The 19,316-nt window shown below is 39.2% G+C and overlaps 2 long non-coding RNA genes across 7 annotated transcripts in view; one reads left to right on the top strand and one right to left on the bottom strand.

Annotated features, from left to right (window-relative positions):
* LOC112838538 (uncharacterized) overlaps positions 1-16,056 on the top strand; it is a 28,031-nt gene extending 11,975 nt beyond the window's left edge. For all 3 annotated transcript variants that reach the window (XR_003211996.2, XR_012377148.1, XR_003211997.2), the window contains exons 3-4: positions 8,327-8,411; positions 15,273-16,056. This is a non-coding gene — a long non-coding RNA (uncharacterized lncRNA). The remainder of the gene's footprint in view (positions 1-8,326; positions 8,412-15,272) is intronic.
* The window catches only part of LOC141371869 (uncharacterized), a 201,420-nt gene that overhangs the window by 166,496 nt on the left and 15,608 nt on the right, over positions 1-19,316 (bottom strand). For 3 of the 4 annotated variants that reach the window (XR_012377149.1, XR_012377150.1, XR_012377152.1), the window contains exon 2: positions 7,387-7,522. The exons of the other annotated variant lie outside the window; for it this stretch is intronic. This is a non-coding gene — a long non-coding RNA (uncharacterized lncRNA). The remainder of the gene's footprint in view (positions 1-7,386; positions 7,523-19,316) is intronic. 4 annotated transcript variants of the gene reach the window in all.

Below are 19,316 nucleotides of genomic sequence, written 5' to 3'. Positions count from 1 at the left end.
ACATCTAATAGTAAAACTTACGAGTCTCAGAGACAAAGAGAAAATCCTGAAAGCAGCTCAGGAGAAGAGAAATGTAACCTACAATGGTAAAAACATTAGATTGGCAACAGACCTATCCACAGAGACCTGGCAGGCCAGAAAGGACTGGCAAGATATCTTCAGAGCACTAAACGAGAAAAATATGCAGCCAAGAATACTATATCCAGCTAGGCTGTCATTGAAAATAGAAGGAGAGATAAAAAGCTTCCAGAACAAACAAAAACTAAAGGAATTTGCAAACACGAAACCAGCCCTCCAAGAAATATTGAAAGGGGTCCTCTAAGCAAAGAGAGAGCCTAAAAGCAGCAAAGATCAGAAAGGAACACAGACTACATACAGTAACAGTCACCTTACAGGCAATACAATGGCACTAAATTCATACCTTTCAATAGTTACCCTGAATGTAAATGGGCTCAATGCCCCAATCAAAAGACACAGGCTATCAGATTGGATTAAAAAACAAGACCCATCCATATGCTGTCTGCAAGAGACTCCTTTTAGACCCAAAGACACCCCCAGATTGAAAGTGAGGGGGTGAAAAACCATTTACCATGCTCATGGACACCAAAAGAAAGCTGGGGTGGCAATCCTTATATCAGACAAACTAGATTTTAAAACAAAGACTGTAATAAGAGATGAGGAAGGACACTATATCCTACTTAAAGGGTCTATCCAACAAGAAGATCTAACAATTGTAAATATCTATGCCCCGAACATGGGAGCAGCCAATTATATAAGGCAATTAATAACAAAAGCAAAGAAACACATTGACAACAATACAATAATAGTGGGGGACTTTAACACCCCCCTGACTGAAATGGACAGATCATCTAAGCAAAAGATCAACAAGGAAATAAAGACTTTAAATGACACACTGGACCAAATGGACTTCACAGACATATTCAGAACATTCCATCCCAAAGCAACGGAATACACATTCTTCTCTAGTGCCCATGGAACATTCTCCAGAATTGATCACATCCTAGGTCACAAATCAGGTCTCAACCGGTACCAAAAGATTGGGATCATTCCCTGCATATTTTCAGACCACAATGCTTTGAAACTAGAACTCAATCACAAGAGGAAAGTCGGAAAGAACTCAAATACATGGAGGCTAAAGAGCATCCTACTAAAGAATGAATGGGTCAACCAGGAAATTAAAGAAGAATTAAAAAAATTCATGGAAACCAATGAAAATGAAAACACAACTGTCCAAAATCTTTGGGATACAGCAAAGGCAGTCCTGAGAGGAAAGTATATAGCAATACAAGCCTTTCTCAAGAAACAAGAAAGGTCTCAAATACACAATCTAACCCTACACCTAAAGGAGCTGGAGAAAGAACAACAAATAAAGCCTAAACCCAGCAGGAGAAGAGAAATAATAAAGATCAGAGCAGAAATCAATGAAATAGAAACCAAAAGAACAGTAGAACAGATCAACGAAACGAGGAGCTGGTTCTTTGAAAGAATTAACAAGATGGATAAACCCCTGGTCAGACTGATCAAAAAGAAAAGAGAAATGACCCAAATCAACAAAATCATGAATGAAAGAGAGGAGACCACAACCAACACCAAACAAATACAAACAATTATAAGAACATATTATGAGCAACTCTATGCCAGCAAATTAGATAACCTGGAAGAAATGGGTGCATTCCTAGAGATGTATCAACTACCAAAACGGAACCAGGAAGAAATAGAAAACCTGAACAGACCTATAACCACTAAGGAAATTGAAGCAGTCATCAAAAATCTCCCAACAAACAAAAGCCCAGGGCCAGATGGCTTCCCAGGGGAATTCTATCAGACATTTAAAGAAGAATTAATACCTATTCTCCTGAAACTGTTCCAAAAAATAGAAATGGAAGGAAAACTTCCAAATTCATTTTATGAGGCCACCATTACCTTCATCCCAAAACCAGACAAAGATCCCATCAAAAAGGAGAATTACAGACCAATATCCTTGATGAACATGGATGCAAAAATTCTCACCAAAATACTAGCCAATAGGATCCAACAGTACATTAAAAGGATTATTCACCACGACCAAGTGGGATTTATCCCTGGGCTGCAAGGCTGGTTCAACATCCGCAAATCAATCAACGTGATACAATACATTAACAAAAGAAAGAACAAGAATCATATGATCCTCTCTATAGATGCAGAAAAAGCATTTGACAAAGTACAGCATCCTTTCTTGATCAAAATTCTTCAGAGTATAGGGATAGAGGGTACATACCTCAATATCATAAAAGCCATCTACGAAAAACCTACAGCGAATATCATTCTCGATGGGGAAAAGCTGAGAGCTTTTCCCCTAAGGTCAGGAACGCGGCAGGGATGTCCACTCTCACCACTGCTATTCAACATAGTATTAGAAGTCCTAGCCACAGCAATCAGACAACAAAAAGAAATCAAAGGCATCCAAATCAGCAAAGAGGAAGTCAAACTCTCACTCTTTGCAGATGATATGATACTTTATGTGGAAAACCCAAAAGACTCCACCCCAAAACTGCTAGAACTCATACAGGAATTCAGTCAAGTAGCAGGCTATAAAATCAATGCACAGAAATCAGTGGCATTCCTATACACCAACAACAAGACAGAAGAGAGACAAATCAACGAGTCAATCCCATTCACAATTGCACCCAAAACCATTAGATACCTAGGAATAAATTTAACCAAAGAGGCAAAGGATCTGTACTCAGAAAACTATAAAATACTCAGGAAAGAAATTGAAGAAGATACAAAGAAATGGAAAAACGTTCCATGCTCATGGATTGGAAGAACCAACATTGTGAAGATGTCAATGCTACCTAGAGCAATCTACACATTCAATGCAATCCCCATCAAAATACCATCCACTTTTTTCAAAGAAATGGAACAAATAATCCTAAAATTTGTATGGAACCAGAAGAGACCCCGAATAGCCAGAGGAATACTGAAAAAGAAAAGCAAAGCTGGCGGCATCACAATTCCGGACTTCCAGCTCTATTACAAAGCTGTCATCATCAAGACCGTATGGTACTGGCAGAAAAACAGACCCATAGATCAATGGAACAGAATCGAGAGCCCAGAAATGGACCCTCAACTCTATGGTCAACTTATCTTTGACAAAGCAGGAAAGAATGTCCAATGGAAAAAAGACAGTCTCTTCAACAAATGGTGTTGGGAAAATTGGACAGCCACATGCAGAAGAATGAAACTGGACCATTTCCTTACACCACACACAAAAATAGACTCCAAATGGTTGAAAGACCTAAACGTGAGACAGGAGTCCATCCAAATCCTAAAGGAGAACACAGGTAGCAACCTCTTCGACCTCAGCCGCAGCAACTTCTTCCTAGAAACATCACCAAAGGCACAGGAAGCCAGAGCAAAAATGAACTATTGGGATTTCATCAAGATAAAAAGCTTTTGCACAGCAAAAGAAACAGTCCACAAAACCAAAAGACAACTGACAGAATGGGAGAAAATATTTGCAAATGACATATCAGATAAAGGGCTAGTATCCAAAATCTATAAAGAACTTATCCAACTCAATATCCAAAGAACAAATAATCCAATCAAGAAATGGGCAGAAGACATGAACAGACATTTTTCCAAAGAAGACATCCAAATGGCCAACAGGCACATGAAAAAGTCCTCAACATCGGTCGGCATCAGGGAAATCCAAATCAAAACCTCAATGAGATACCACCTCACACCCGTCAGAATGGCTAAAATTAACAAGTCAGGGAACGACAGATGTTGGCGGGGATGTGGAGAAAGGGGAACCCTCGTAGACTGTTGGTGGGAATGCAAGCTGGTGCAACCCCTCTGGAAAACAGTATGGAGGTTCCTCAAACAGTTGAAATTAGAGCTACCATTCGATCCAGCAATTGCACTACTGGGTATTTACCACAAAGATACAAATGTAGGGACCCAAAGGGGTACGTGCACCCCAATGTTTATAGCAGCAATGTCCACAATAGCCAAACTGTGGAAAGAGCCAAGATGTCCATCGACAGATGAATGGATAAAGAAGTTGTGGTATATATACACAATGGAATATTATGCAGCCATCAAAAGGAATGAGATCTTGCCATTTGCAACGACGTGGATGGAACTGGAGGGTGTTATGCTGAGTGAAATAAGTCAATCAGAGAAAGACATGTATCATATGACCTCACTGATAGGAGGAATTCTTAATCTCAGGAACAAACTGAGGGTTGCTGGAGTGGTCGGGGGTGGGAGGGATGGGGTGGCTGGGTGACGGACACTGGGGAAGATATGTGCTACGGTGAGCGCTGTGAATTGTGTAAGACTGTTGAATCACAGACCTGTACCTCTGAAACAAATAACGCAACATATTTTAAGAAAAAAGAAAAAGAAGAAGATAGCAGGAGAGGAAGAATGAAGGGGAGTAAGTCAGAGGGGGAGACGAACCAGGAGAGATGATGGACTCTGAAAAACAAACTGAGGTTTCTGGAGGGGAGGAGGGTGGGGGGATGGGTTAGCCTGGTGATGCGTATTGAGGAGGGCACATTCTGCATGGAGCACTGGGTGTTATGAACAAACAATGAATCATGAAACACTACACCAAAACAAATTATGTAATATATGGTGATTAACATAACAATAAAAAAATTTAAAAAAAATAGCAGAAAGTACTGGACAATTCTAAGCATTTTTAACAAGCTATGTCACTATGATCTCAATAAAATGATCTAAGACATGTAAGGGTCCTTTGAGATATTTTTTCTTTTTCTTTTTTTTAATATCATCTTAAAAATTACACTAAAGTTTAAGTATTTCAAACCACTATTTTAAGCAGCACAAAAAAAGACTATAGCCACTTGCTTTTTAATTTATACCTGAGCAATCTGTTGAAATAGATACACGCCATCCTGTGATTAAAAAAAAAAAAAAAAAAAAAGACTGGTTGTCATTCTGAGCCATTCAGAGAACGTAATCCTCCTCTAATGTTCTAAAAAATGTAAACATATTGGTCAATTATAATCAGGTAGAAGTGTTAACCTTGATTATAATTAAACCAAAATCATGGTTTTGAGCCAACATGTATCTGCCATAAGATGGATAATGATAAACAATTCTGCTCCTTCAGTTCACTCGTTTGATTAATTGGAGTGTATTTTGTGGCTAAGGCAATCCTGACAAATCTATCAGAATGCCTGTGTCATCAACATTTAAACTTCTACTTTCTGAATTCAAGAACCTTACCCTCAAAATCTTTCAAGAATAGTGAATATTATGTTTGCCTACAAAATAATCCACTCCCTCATTTTCTGTTGACTACTCAGCTCTCTCTAGATATAGATATATAGAGATATAGAGATATAAAACTATATACCCTTCCTGCCCCATGAAGCCAACTCCACCCCTAACCAGTCAGCCCTAAGCCAAGCAGAGTATTCATTTTATCTGGACAGAGTAATTGGTTCAGGGATGGACTCCTAATCCAACTGGAATCAATAAAACATGAGAAAGGTTTGTTGTCACAGTCCAGGAAAGAAGCTTCCTGACTCCTCAGAGGAATGATCCTGAAGGAACCCTCTCCCTATTCCTGGCAAATATTAATGAAGCCATCTTTTAACCACAAGGGGGAGCCAACCCTTATGATGAAGCTGGCACCAAGGCAGGGAGCAAAAATAGAAATAACTTGCAGGTTGTCCCATAGGAACTACCCTTCATACACTCTTTCGATCTTCTATGCAAACCAATATTCCTCTAATTGATCTATGAAGACATTTTGAAAGCCCCTTCAAATGCCTTGCTTTAGTTCAAAAGTACACTCTGCCACATTTCCCCTGGCACCATAGTCCAATATATCTGTCAAAGAAGGAAATGAGGTTACTGTAATGATGACCCAACCACTTCCTCTTCTTGGAACTCCAGGAAATAAAATAAAGCTCATAATTCAATAGTTGCAGAGTCTCTCTTCCTCTTTTTGAAAACTGTAATGGCAAAATGGCATTCTCCCATATCTGATTTTCCAGCATACCTCATGGTTGCCAGGATTACTCAACAATCTCATTTACAAGTTTTTCTTAAATTTACTGAAATAAAAGTTAAAGAAAAACATGCATTTATAGCAAGGGGGTGCTTCACTCTCTTTACAATCTTTTTGCCCATTTTGGCTCTCTCTTCCCATTTGACCGCAATTCTAATTAAGGAAGGATTATTATCATTTTCTCTCCTGTGTTAAATTTCATAGAAGTTTCTTTATCCCAAAAAAGAAGTCCAGAGGTAGCTAGCACATGGTAGGTATGGCAGCTTCATAGTCATCAAGGACTTGGGTTTCTTTTCTCTTACACCTCAGCATGTTATCTCACAGTCCTAACTAATTAAGAGTGTCAATCTTCTTATCCATATTCCAAGCAGTACAAAGGAGAAAGGGAAACAGAAGAATGTTCCCCTTCCTTTAAAGGACTGTATTAATTAATTTATGCTAGATTGTGCTATGCTCATAAACTCTAAAATATCAGGGGCTTACAATATTTTTTTCTCACTCTCTCTACTCCTCAGATTCATCTCTTACCACTCAGACTCAATCCCCATATGCACTTGTACCTCCTCTATTCTGACTCAATATCTGAGTCATGACTCAGATGACTCCTTAACACATTGAACTGTGCCCTCTGGAACCCAAAGTCGGCTACGCTGGTAACCTCCCTTCTGCACCTTCTTGCTGCAGCTGGAGTTTCCAGGAACCACTTAAAGAGCAGCCTTTTCAAGCAGTGGCTGTTTTGATTCTCATATCCAATATTTAACAAGGCTTAAAGACAGGCCAGGTTCCTTCCCCCTCCTGTTCCTTATCTCGATTTCCAAACAATTGTTTTCCCCCAATCTCTAAAATTCCCCAGTGACATGGAAACATGTGTTATCTGATTAGATTACCACATTAGCCTGCCCTTGTGGCAGTAATTTACCTTTCACTGGTCTGAAACCATATTAATGGTTTAACCATATTAACTGGCCTCCCATATTAATGTCCTAGACCTTGTCATTACCAACCATACTGCCTCCAAAATCTCAATTTCAAGAATCTCATTTAGATCACCATCTCCTATTGTTCTTGCCCATCCCTCCAACAATACTGATCCAGTAATTCTTCAATCATATTGGGACCTCCCATTCAGTGCCCTTACATTTCACTGTCTGTTACACACTCTTATTTGCCTCCTCACCCTTATATATGCCTGCTGTGTCCTTGTATCTCTCTCCTCTGTCTTATACACCCAGCAAGATCCCAGTCTGACCGGGTGCCCACATCCAAGCAGCTGAACATGGCAGGAGAAAGCCCCACAACAACACTAATGATCACCATTCAATGTGTGTACAAACCTGACGTGGGGCCTCGACACTGCCACTTGAACCTCATTCAACATTTTCTGATACAATTCACTCTGCCACTCTTCAAGAGGTCCATCTCGTAATTTCTCCTTTCTCTGCAAACCTCCAACAACTTGTTGTTGTTGTTCTTACTAAGTAAACAGAAACAAAGCAAAAGGTTAACTATGACAAACCACCCCAAAATTTCATTGAAAAGACCATGAGAGCTCTGGAGTCTCAGTGAAAAGCAGAGAGACAGGTGGGGAAAGTATAGAAAATAAGACAGCATCAGCAACAGACTTTTTCTTCTTCATATCTGTCTTAAAGGCCAGCTCTGATTTGCTGTGTAGGACACCCCCACAGCCATCTGCTCCCCACCAGGGCCAGAAAGCCTGGGCATACGGTGATTAATATTCTCCCAAAGTCATGAAGTCTAGACTCCAGTCTTGGTGCCACTGACCTTATTGCTGCACAAACCTTCCAAATATGGAGAATTACTAACTACATCAAAGACATGAAACTGCAGAGACATAATTTTCCTTATAAAATGGTACGATCAGCCTCTATGATTTATTTCTTTTAATATATGCAAATGAATGGAGAGGTGGGAGTGGTTTAACTTCTATAAATCTACTTGAACTCCTCTGGGGAAAGATGTAAATAAGTAGAGCTACACATTCATTGTAAAGACACAGACATGCTATTATCATCATTAGTAATAATTTATTTTATTAGCTAATTGTTATTACATTTTGATGCATTCACATGAAGGCAAATTTTGTCTTCCTGCTATCTCTGCCATTAAAACAAAAAGAATAATGCTCTCCTAGATGATAAGAATAATGACTATACCTGTCAAAATAGATTTATATCTTGAGTCTCATGCAGCCTCTGCAGCATGTTTTCCCAGGAATATTCATTTGTTCTTTTTCCTTTCCTTTTCTTTTTTTAGGGAAGAAGACAGAAAGCAGATTTCCACCTCTACTCTTGAGCCTCCCTCTTAAATGATGCTTGGGGCAACAACCCTTCAAAATTAGGTATCAATCAGCACCAATTCCTTTGGTAACCATTGTAATAACATTAACATGATGAACTAATGAGATATTAATGCGGTACTAATAGACATTTCCATAGGAGTTCCATTGTAATTGAGTAGGTTAATAATCTGCCTTAATCTGTGCTTGGCAAATGTAATGTATGATGAGTAGGGAAAGGCAGAATTTTGATGACTTTCAGCTTGTAAGGTGTTTACTCTTTCAAAACAGAAAAAAAAAAAATCCTGTGTTTAAAAGTGTCTAAGTGAACACTGGAGAAACAGCCCAGAGTATCATAACCCTGATTCCTTGAGGCGTCTCAATGCGTTTTATATATTCTACTTTCTAAACAGCAATCAATGTGGGGAATGGATATTTAAGATCTTTATTTGTATTCCATATGCATCTCATAATTCATTCATTTATTTGACTTTTAGTCTATCAATATTTAGCAATTATAATTATGGATGGCAGAGCCTTGGGAATTTGACAATGGTACAATCAGTGTCACTTTTAAAGGGTAGAAACACCACATACCCACTCCCCACACACATACACACAGACACAGATACACACATCTACATAAACACACATAAACACCGTGAAAGAACATTCCAAAGTGAAGTGAGAAACGCTAAGAGAGTCAGTCATTCAAAACAGGGTCTGGAGGATATTGAGGAAGAAAGGCCTATGCACATCTCCTGTTTCAATTTTTGGAATATCACAGACATTTGACCCTTATCCATTGCACCTAGGCTATCTTCTGGAAGATATCACTCTACTTTGGACTGAAAGAGAGGTAATGTAACACCTGTTAGGTTAATAGCCAATCCTGTATTAGATAGTCAGTTTAACTTTGTCGGCACCAATCATAATTCCTTCAAAACACGTTATGTAACCTTGTGGTTTTTTTGCCTTTATAAATCTGCACTTCCTGCTTGTAATCTGGGGCACAATTTCAATTTCTAATTTCAGTCCACAGTATGTCTTCTGCATTGAATCCCTAAGACCCCAAATAAACGCTCTAGTTGCCTTACAGCCTCTTCTTCTTGGTTCACACACACACACACACACACACACACACGCACGCACATGCGCGCACACACACACACGTGTACACTCATTCACACACTGAAGAGCTCCTATTATTTGAAAGAAATAAAGAAATAAGGTCAGGAACCTAGAAAGAAATAAAAAGGAATACAGTGATGGAAAAGAAAAAGCAAAAGCAAGACTGAAAAGCCAAGATATTCAGAGTCTTTCAACTGGATTCAAGAGGATACCTGCAAATAACCCTGGTTTGAACTCTGCTGAAAGAGAAAGGAGTGAAAAGAGCAAGGCCTTTATATGATTATTTATTCTAGCAAACAACAGCACATGGCAACTCAGAGCCTTTCTATTCCCTGAGCTAATATTTGGAAGACATTGTATCTCCAGGGCAAATTCTAAATGTTCCTCTTCTCTCTAAAGAGGAAAGGGGAAAAAATCAGAGGTTTCCATCATTCAGGGATAAAAAGAAAATACTGGTGAAATTCAACATTGAACATTTTACAAGGAAGATAAAAAATTAAGAGGAAATGTGCTGATAAGCTTTGCTTAGCAAATACAAATGAAGGCTAAGTAAACCCATGTGATTTTTTTTTTTTAAGGCAGACTGTTGTTAAATTAACTGGCAACATTTCAAAATCTCCTTAACAGTGAATGTTGAAGCCAATTCTATTCAAATACTAGCCCCCTCCACATGAGATCTACTTTCTTGGACTGCTCCAAATGGTCTGGTTATGCCCAGCCTGAATACAAAGAGGAGATAGCCTGTGGATTTGCTAGCTTCCTCTCATCTTCCCCAATTCCATTTCTGGCTGATAATTACAATGGCCCCATTTTTCTACTTCCCTTGGAAGTACTTTAGTATGACTCAGCACCAAGAGTCGGCCGGGAGCACCATCTCCAGGGTGTTCCCTTAGCTCTCTCATCACAGCCAGGGAATGATCAGGGTCTGCCTCTAGCTTCACCCAGCATTTCATCACTTCCAAACTTTCTGACCTATCTGTAAATTTGACACCAGTAAGAGTTTTCAACTCTTAAGTCTTCAGGGGAAATAAACAGGCAGGACAGGGAGGAGAAAGACCATCATCACAGATTCAGAAGGGGCTATTTTCAAATCCTATTTTCAAATTCAAAACTCAGAATTCAAAATTGTTTTCAAATTCAAATTTTCTTCACTTAATACTTTGTTACTTTATCTCTCTGCATTTCAGCTTCCTCATATATAAAAATATTGGTATTAGACTCCTCAGACTGCCATAACAGAATAACACAGATTGGGTGGCCTAAACAACAACAATTTATTTCCTCACAGTTCTTTAGGCTGGAATTGCAAGAGCAAGGTATTGGCAGGGTTGGTTTCTATTGAAACCTCTCCTCCTGGCTTGTAGATGGCGACTTTCTCGCTATATCCTCACATGGCCTTTCCTCTGTGTGCACACAGAGTTCCCTGGTGACTCTCCTCTTCTGATATGGACATTAGTCAGTTAAGTATCTGACTCTTGATTTTGGCTGAGGTCATGATCTCATGGCATTGAGCCCTGCTTCAGGCTCCATGTGCAGCAGGGAATCTGCTTCTCTCCTTCTGCACCCCCACCACCACCAGGGCACTCTCAATCCCTCTCTCTCTCAAAATAAATAATCTTTAATAAGGACATTAGTTCTATCAGTTCTATCCCTACCCTTATGATATCATATAACCTTTATTACCTCCATAAAGGTCCTATCACCAAATACACTTATGTTGAGTGTTAGTGATTCTACATATGGATTTGGGGGAAACACAATTCAGTCCCCTGGAAATATTTCAAGGATTCCCAGAGTTTTCATACTATATGACGGAAATTTCTGCCCAGAAATGTACACAGAGGGTGAGAGGAGAAAGAGAAGGCCAAATCAAAGCAGCATTTATTTCAGGAACATGTCTGTGAAGAAAGATAAAACTTAGCTCATATATTTTCTCTGGTCCTTATTAGCAAAGAGTCTATATTTATGATATACCTAAATAATGATCTTTTTTTCTCTTCTATTAGGAAACATTGGCATAACCATAGTCCATATGACCAGAATATATAGAATTCTAATTTCTGTCCCTGCCATTGACAGATACAGTAATTTTGAATATTACAATTTCCCTCTGTTTTTAGAGGAAATCAAATATTGCATAATAAACTGCAGTGCAAACAAAATGTTGCTATGCTTCTCAACAATTATAAATAACCAGATCAACCTTAATCAAATTGGGGAAAACATTTAGAGTCTACTGAGACCATTAGCTGCGGGGTAAGGTAAACAGAATAAATAGAACACTCTTAATGAAAGACACAGACCCTTGCTAGCTCTGCCCATACCCTCTTCTGAATAAAAACAGTGGTGTGCAACACCCTGGTTCCCTCGAGTGATTGGACCCAGGGTAGTTACCTAACCCAAAGTTTGCCTAACTCTACACTAGTCAAGGAAAGGATATGGTTTCCATGTCTCCCCAGCAACAGGGCTTGTAAGGCCCCTCTACTAGCTCTATTTCCTTACAGACCCCATGAAACCTCATAACAACCCATTCTCCTTTCTTGGACTGGCTTCAGTGAGTTTCTCTTTTCTGCAATCAAGGAAACCATCACTACCAATTTTGAGTCTAGGACTGCAGCTTCTCTGTGACTTTCAATGCCATCAAATCTGGGAAAACACTCCAAAACCTGAATGTCTCTCAATCCAGTGGCTCCTAAAGGACTTTTGTTGATATTTTGTTTATTGGATGTCATGTATCTGATTTTATTACTGTTACTCCACATTCAATGTATGTGGAGACTGTCAGTGCTGAATCACCGTAACAGGTCATCACCATTGGCAAAGAATTTGTCTTGGCATCTGCAGACGAATTCACCTATAAATATTAAAATTCACCTATAAATATTAAAACATATCTTGAGCTAAAGACTCATTAACACTGGTTAATGTTTCCCAGTAGAAAAAGAGCATCAATAGACAAGTTTTCAAATTGAGGTTCTTACCCTTCATTATGAAACTTAATCAAAGGATGCTAAATGCAAAAGAGGAAAAAGCCCAGAGCTAGGAATCAAGATTCGGTGTCACATGAGAGACGATGGACTCTGAAAAACAAACTGAGGGTTCTAGAGGGGAGGAAGGTAGGGGGATGGGTTAGCCTGGTGATGGGTATTAAAAGAGGGCACATTCTGCATGGAGCACTGGGTGTTATGCACAAACAATGAATCATGGAACACCACATCAAAAACTAATGATGTAATATATGGTGATTAACATAACAATAAAAATTAAAAAAAAAAAGATTCGGTGTCAAATCTCCCTTTAACTAGGCTCCATGACCTTGCGTACTTGTCTACCAGAACTTGCAGGTTCCTTCCCTTTCTAATGAGGATAATAACACCTTCCCAAGCTGACAGAACTGTTACAGGAAGTCACTAAGGCAACAGAAGCACAGGGGTGATGGAATGGCTAAAATGCAACATCAACAGTAGGTTTTAAAAAATAATATATTCTTTACTGATATAAGTAAAATCCCGCCTTATTACAAAGTATGATTATGCTCCCATTTTGAAATGTAAGAATATTACACTTAAAATATATGGAAATGTCCTTTTATCTAACAAGGCTTCACTATGACATGTAAAATCTACATGTCAGAACCAGCAGGTCTTCCTATAGCTCCCCAACTCAGTTCCTGACTTGGACAGGAGTTGGGCATGACATGGGCATATGATGGCTGACATCAATCTTCCTTCCTCATCCACAGCTGTACGTCCACTCTTCCTATTTCAATCTTAAGCATCGTGAGGCCAGCAAGTAAATCTTATTTTGCATTATATGCTCAGTGTCCCAAAAATACTGTGCTCAGTAAATACTGAACAGTTTTCAAACAAATAAAACTTCCCTGCAAGGGGCGCGTGGGTGGCTTAGATGGTTAAGTGTCTGCCTTCGGCTCAGGTGATCCTGAGGGTCCTGGGATCGAGTCCCGCATCAGGCTCCCTGCTCCCTGGGAGCCTGCTTCTCCCTCTGCCTCACTCTCTCTCTCTCTCTCTCTGTCTCTCATGAATAAATAAATAAAATCTTAAAAAAAAAAAAAAACTTCCCTGTAAACCATTCCTTCTTGTAAAGAAACTATACTACTACAACACAAACTTTCTCATCCCCTCATTTTTATTTAGGAATCCTCATACTATCTTTTAACAAACATATATATTACTCCTCCAACTTGACTTAAATTGTTGAGGTTAGGAAATTTGTCTTCACCTTTTTATATTTTTTCCACTGCATTTAATGAAGTAGGAACACAGTAAATACTGGTTGACTGGTTGAATAATAACTTGAAAATTTAATGAAACTGACAATTTGTTTAAAAAAATAAAAGGTCAAACCAGTTGTGTGATGAGTTGATTGACCGATGCAACAATCTTTTAACACATAAATCCTTCCCACTTTTAAGGAGCAGTGATTTGAACCAGTATGTCCAAAGAGTCACAGATTTTTAATTCTTAGCCTTCTTATTAATATGTTATACTTTTTTATTAACTACTCTGTGCCTTCAAAGCCTTTGTTTTAATGAGGAAAGGACAGGAGAAGAATATGTAAGAGACACCTTTGGGAAAAGAGAAAGGAATTAACATTGAGGTTTTCTAGTTTGAAAATATTAGAAAGCATTCCAAAATAAAACAAGTCAGCATTCTCAATACTGGAAAATGACAGTGACTAAAAGTCTTTCTGCCTGTATGAGCACTGTCCTCTGTCCCCATTCCTAGTGCTGGGTAACTTGGAGATATAATTTATGATGGATTCACAAACAAAATGGTCAATGGTTCAGCACAAACCAAACATGAGCAGACACATTTCTAAACCCAACCGTCATGCTGCTTACACAATCTGTTGATCCATTGAACAAATATATGTTGAAAGATTAAGCGGGAGTTGACTGCCATTCAGGAAGATAAATGTAGAGTAGACTCATTTTCCGCCTGACTTAATGCTTAAGGATTTGTATTAGAAGGTTGTTGGGGAGGGGGATGTCTGCGGGGGATGGGAGGAAAGGAAATTCCAGTCACCCAGATCTTTAGAATGAGATTTCTCACCAAGGACCTCACACAGAGGCCTTTACCAGCCATCTTTCACATCTGGGACCTTCCTTTCCCCTTATTCTTTTATTGTAGAAAAAAAAAAAAATCCAAGGAAATAAACAAGTGCTTCAGGAGCACTTGCCTTGGCTATTCAGGCCTTGTTGATGGAACGATAGGAGACAGAATGTCTTATACAGTACAGTTTGAGATTTAAAAGGGGAAAAAAGAGTCAGGCTGTCATAAAAGCACATTGTTATCCAGCTGTCTCATAAAAGGTCTGTGAGCCATTAAGCTATAGAGAGAACTGAAAGCCTGAAGCTAGAAACTCAGTGTTCCCGCTGTTGGAGCCAATGCCATTCCCAAGTAGAGAGCTCGGCCAGCCTTGATTCAGCTCATATTTGTTGACACCTTCCGCAATTGAGGTATGAGGCCAGGCTTCTGGAGTTGCATTTGTCCAGCTTTGTGGGGCTGAAAAAGACAGCCCTTCACTGCTGTTGATCCTGCTATAAACATTTGAGTTTCACAAGAGAGCTTTGTTAAAAAGAACTAAAGAAAAAGAGGGGACGGAGAAAGGAGAGAGGAAGAAGAAAGGAAAGAAGGAAGGGAGAGAGGGAGGAGAAATGAGAACAAAAGAGAAAGAACAACCCATTGTAAAACATAAATAGAATTTCCTTGATGTTTAAACCGGGGACATGTCTACAATATAGTAATATAATCATGCTGCTTCCTTGTTTAGCAAGCTGTGAACAGCTTTCAGAGATATCCAACAACTCTGGCCTGGTCAGGAACTCATTCAAAAAGAAAACCACTAAGCACTGCAAAAAGAGAAGAATTTTGACCTACTGAAGTACATGTGCCAAAAAATGCACTGGAAAGCAATTCACTTCAATTCAACATTTACTAAATACCTATATGGATGATGGAATAGGAGGAGGAATCATACAAGCTTACAAAACACCTGACTCTTGTCCTTGCAAAGTACATATGCCAACAAAGACCATGTGGACATGTGCAGAATGGTACCTAGATGTCCAGGGAGAGGTACGTTTCCTTTTGTATTGAAGAAGAAGTTGAACCTTTTAAAATGGGGGAGGGGGGGATTAGGCAGGTGCTAGATTTAAGCAGTGCTGTGAAGAAGTAAAGGGAGATGACCGAGGACAATTACAAATATACATGGTGGACATGAAGGACAAAGAAAAATAGTATTCAAAGTAGGCTAAGAACATCTTTATCTGCAAAGCAAAGTGATGAGTTTGGAAAGCAAAGGGGTGTTGGGTAAAAACGACTGGTGATAGGTCTTGAAGTTATTCTTAGTCAGTCATGAGCCCTTGTTTTTCATTTTCAAATGCATCTAGTAGAGGATGGAGAATTGCTAAAATATAAATGTATGCACATAATTCTCTGAGCCAGACTTTTTTGGGTTCTTGTTCTCTTTAACTTTTAATTTTGTTCCTTCCCATCTGATTTCCTACCCTGAATCATCACAACGCCCCAAGTTGAAGATGTTAATGACCAACATATTCTCACCCACTGTTTTAGTTTCTCATTGTTTTAGTTGTTTTATTTTACTTGGAAATTTTGCTGGGATTTAAAATAATGCCACACAACAGGTGAGTATGGACCATTCCTTCAACATAACAGCCCCATTTTCTCTTTGGTGCCACTGTTACTGGCTTTATTGTTCCTGAGCTCTTCAGTTCTGAGTAAAATCAACCATCTAATAGCACTAAGTCTCAGTCAACGAGTTTTAACTTTTGGACCTATGAGTCTGCAGTCCATTTTATTCCATTTGTTTATTTTAACTAAATGTCACCGACTTTGAACTGTTTAATCTGAAGCATCTTTGAACTGTTTAATCTGAAGCATCTGATCTCTCCTGTTCTTGGACGGCTAGAATTTGGCAAGCCAAAATGTTAACTACAAGAATAGAAAAGAAGAAACACCGAAACTAATGAATTCACTGGAAATGGTTAGCAGTCTAAAGAAAATATGACCATCTGGGTTAAGTTATTATAGGTTATGGATTGTGCTTTCGGTTTGGTTTGGCTTGGAGCAGAGGGAAGTTTTCCCTCTTATCATCCTTCTACACTTAGGTCTAGAAGAACAGTGTTAGATAGTATTATTCCGTGAGGGGCTTTAGATCTCCTGCAAGGCTATCCCATTAGACAAGCAAATCTATGTGAATCTTGCACATGATGGGAATTGGAACGCTTTCTCACATATATTCACACATCTTCCTGAACTTTGCCCTGGAATGCACAGGGAACATACTGTATGGTCTACTTTCACTAGATCCAGGCACCTCAGGTTCAGGTGAGCAATTCTGTCTTAAATTATCTACCCAGGTGACTATGAGCTAGCTGAAGGCTAAGCACAATCTGAGAGAGTCTTTTCACCTAACATGGGCAAGGACTGGTGCAGGCTCTCCTGATTGATTTGTGGCTGTCCCAGGGAAGGGAACAGGATGAATGTGGGCCCAATCCTACCCTAGCAGGAGGTAATACTGGCCTAGATGCCCCTCAATAAAGGAATACAGAAAAACAAATGGTCATTGAGAGATATGAAGGAGAGGAAAAGTTAATGATTCTCCACAAAATTCTATCTGGATTGAAAAAAATTCTGTTTTTATCCCCTAAACCTAGGAGAAATTCTTACAGAATAGTAAAACTAATGATAGCCAAAGCTAATGGAGTGTTTTAAAAAGTATTTTATTCTTTCTCAATGAAGCTCCCCATATATGATTACATTTTCAGAAGGAGCTAAAAGTTATTTTGCCAAAATTAAAAACGTAGTTAGAAATTCTGCTCCAAATACGATGGTCTGCTGGATTTGAAATACTGCTCCAGAGACAAGCCACATGGCGCTAGAGAATACCTGAATCAGCAGAAGGTGGGGAGGACCGTGAAGATGGTATTTATTATGTCTTGAGACGACTCTATAGGTCACTGCTGATTTCTGTTTACACTGTGCTGACCTTTCACACTCCGAAGCAGTTTGTTCAGCTGTGATCTACAACCAAGAGCACATGCAGTATGTCATCTGTGGGGCCCTGGGTGAGCCAACCAGTATACCCACAAAAAGAGGCAGTACATGGACCGAGAAACGTCCATCAGCAGCCTGTTTTCTCATTCTGTACTTTTGTACTAACAAAAATTTACATGTCTTGGGATACTGGTGTAAAGCATGATCCGAACAGATTGGATTTTAACAAAGTGATTATTTCCACTTTACATTATGGTAACTGCAAAATGAGCCCGTAGAAACAATCCTATCTCTACGTCATTATTTCACCCATTTCAATTAGGATATGTTCAGTACTGGAGTGCAACATAATACTTTTTGTAATGGTCTATGCCAACTCTTTTGCAGGGTTATTTGAGGTCACCAACCTGTGATTGTAAAGAAACCATGGCAGTTCTTTTATCCTTTGAGATTGATGTCTGTGTTCTGACTTGTTGGGGGGTCTGTTTCTTGAATTTGAAGCTCCCTGATCATTTTATCTAGCCATTCAAAAGCAGAAGATTCCTTCTGTTCTTCCTGGATGTGATTGCTTAACTTTGCTGCCACAGGAAAAATGCTTTGTGATTATTTTGAGGCCAAAAAAAAAAAAAAAGTCTCATACATATGTAACATAAGCGATAATAATATAGTGTTTGTTTCCCAGACAGAACTCCAATTCCCGGGACTGAACTACTTTGGTCACTCACTCCTAACCTACAGTATTAGCTCATGTGGGGGGGGGGGCTCTCAAAGAGGAACTCCCATATACAGATTACCCTTAATGACGGCCTCCTCTAGAAAACCTCCCACATACTCTGTGTTCACTTAGCATGGTGTTCTTCCCCCACAACAGCAGTCCACACTGTACCATCACCCCACATGACTGGCTATTTGAGGGCAGGACTTTATTCATCCATACAGCATCAGTTCCAAGCACAGTACCTGACAAACAGTAGGCAATCGGTAAATGTGGAAGTACATAGTGATGTTTTTACTTCTTTAAAATCCATTGCTACCTTGGGCTCTGAAGCCATGGATACCTTTAAAAAAGGAGAAGGATTGAGAAAGAAAAAAAGAGAAGGACAGGGAGAGAGAAGAGAAGAAGAAGGAAAGAAGGAGAGAAGAGGAAAGAAAACAAAAGATTAAAAGAAAGGAATAAAAGAAAGGAAAGAAGGAAGTGAAGGGAAACCCATAGCTTTGTGTCTAACATAAGGAACGAGGGCATAATAAAAGAAGTAATGTAGATGAATATAAAGTAATCAAGTAAGCATTATTTTTTAAAGATGAAACAAAGAGAATTTAGAATCTGTTTCCAGCAATATAGCAGACTCATCCCTCCAGGCAGAGCTAAAATGCTGAATAAATTATTTAAAATGTCATTTGAATGCATAGCTTGGCTAGCAGGAAAATATAAGGGTGGATTGGAGGCCAGAGATGAAAAGTGTGAATCTAGAAAGGTAAGCAAGCAGTAAAGAAAGAACTTGTCTTAGGACTATCTAAAAATTCTCAAAAGACCTATAACTCAGGGGCTCCTGGGTGGTGTAATTGGTTAAGCATCCAGCTCTTGATTTCTGCTCAGTTCATGATCTCGGGGTCATGAGTACGAGCCCTGCATCACGCTCCACACTCAGCACAGAGTCTGCTTAGGATTCTCTCTCCCTTTGCCCCTCTCTCCCTACCATTCATATGCTATCTCTAAAATAAATAAAATCTAAAAAAAAAAAAGAGGCCAGGCCTATAACTCATTTTGCCCTGAGCTATACCCCAGCTCTCCTATGAG

Source organism: Callorhinus ursinus, unplaced genomic scaffold, assembly GCF_003265705.2.
Source record: "Callorhinus ursinus isolate GAN/ISIS: 27379988/994484 unplaced genomic scaffold, GSC_fseal_2.0 scaffold113, whole genome shotgun sequence".
NCBI lineage: Eukaryota > Metazoa > Chordata > Mammalia > Carnivora > Otariidae > Callorhinus > Callorhinus ursinus.
This window is presented reverse-complemented; position numbering and strand designations above follow the sequence as displayed.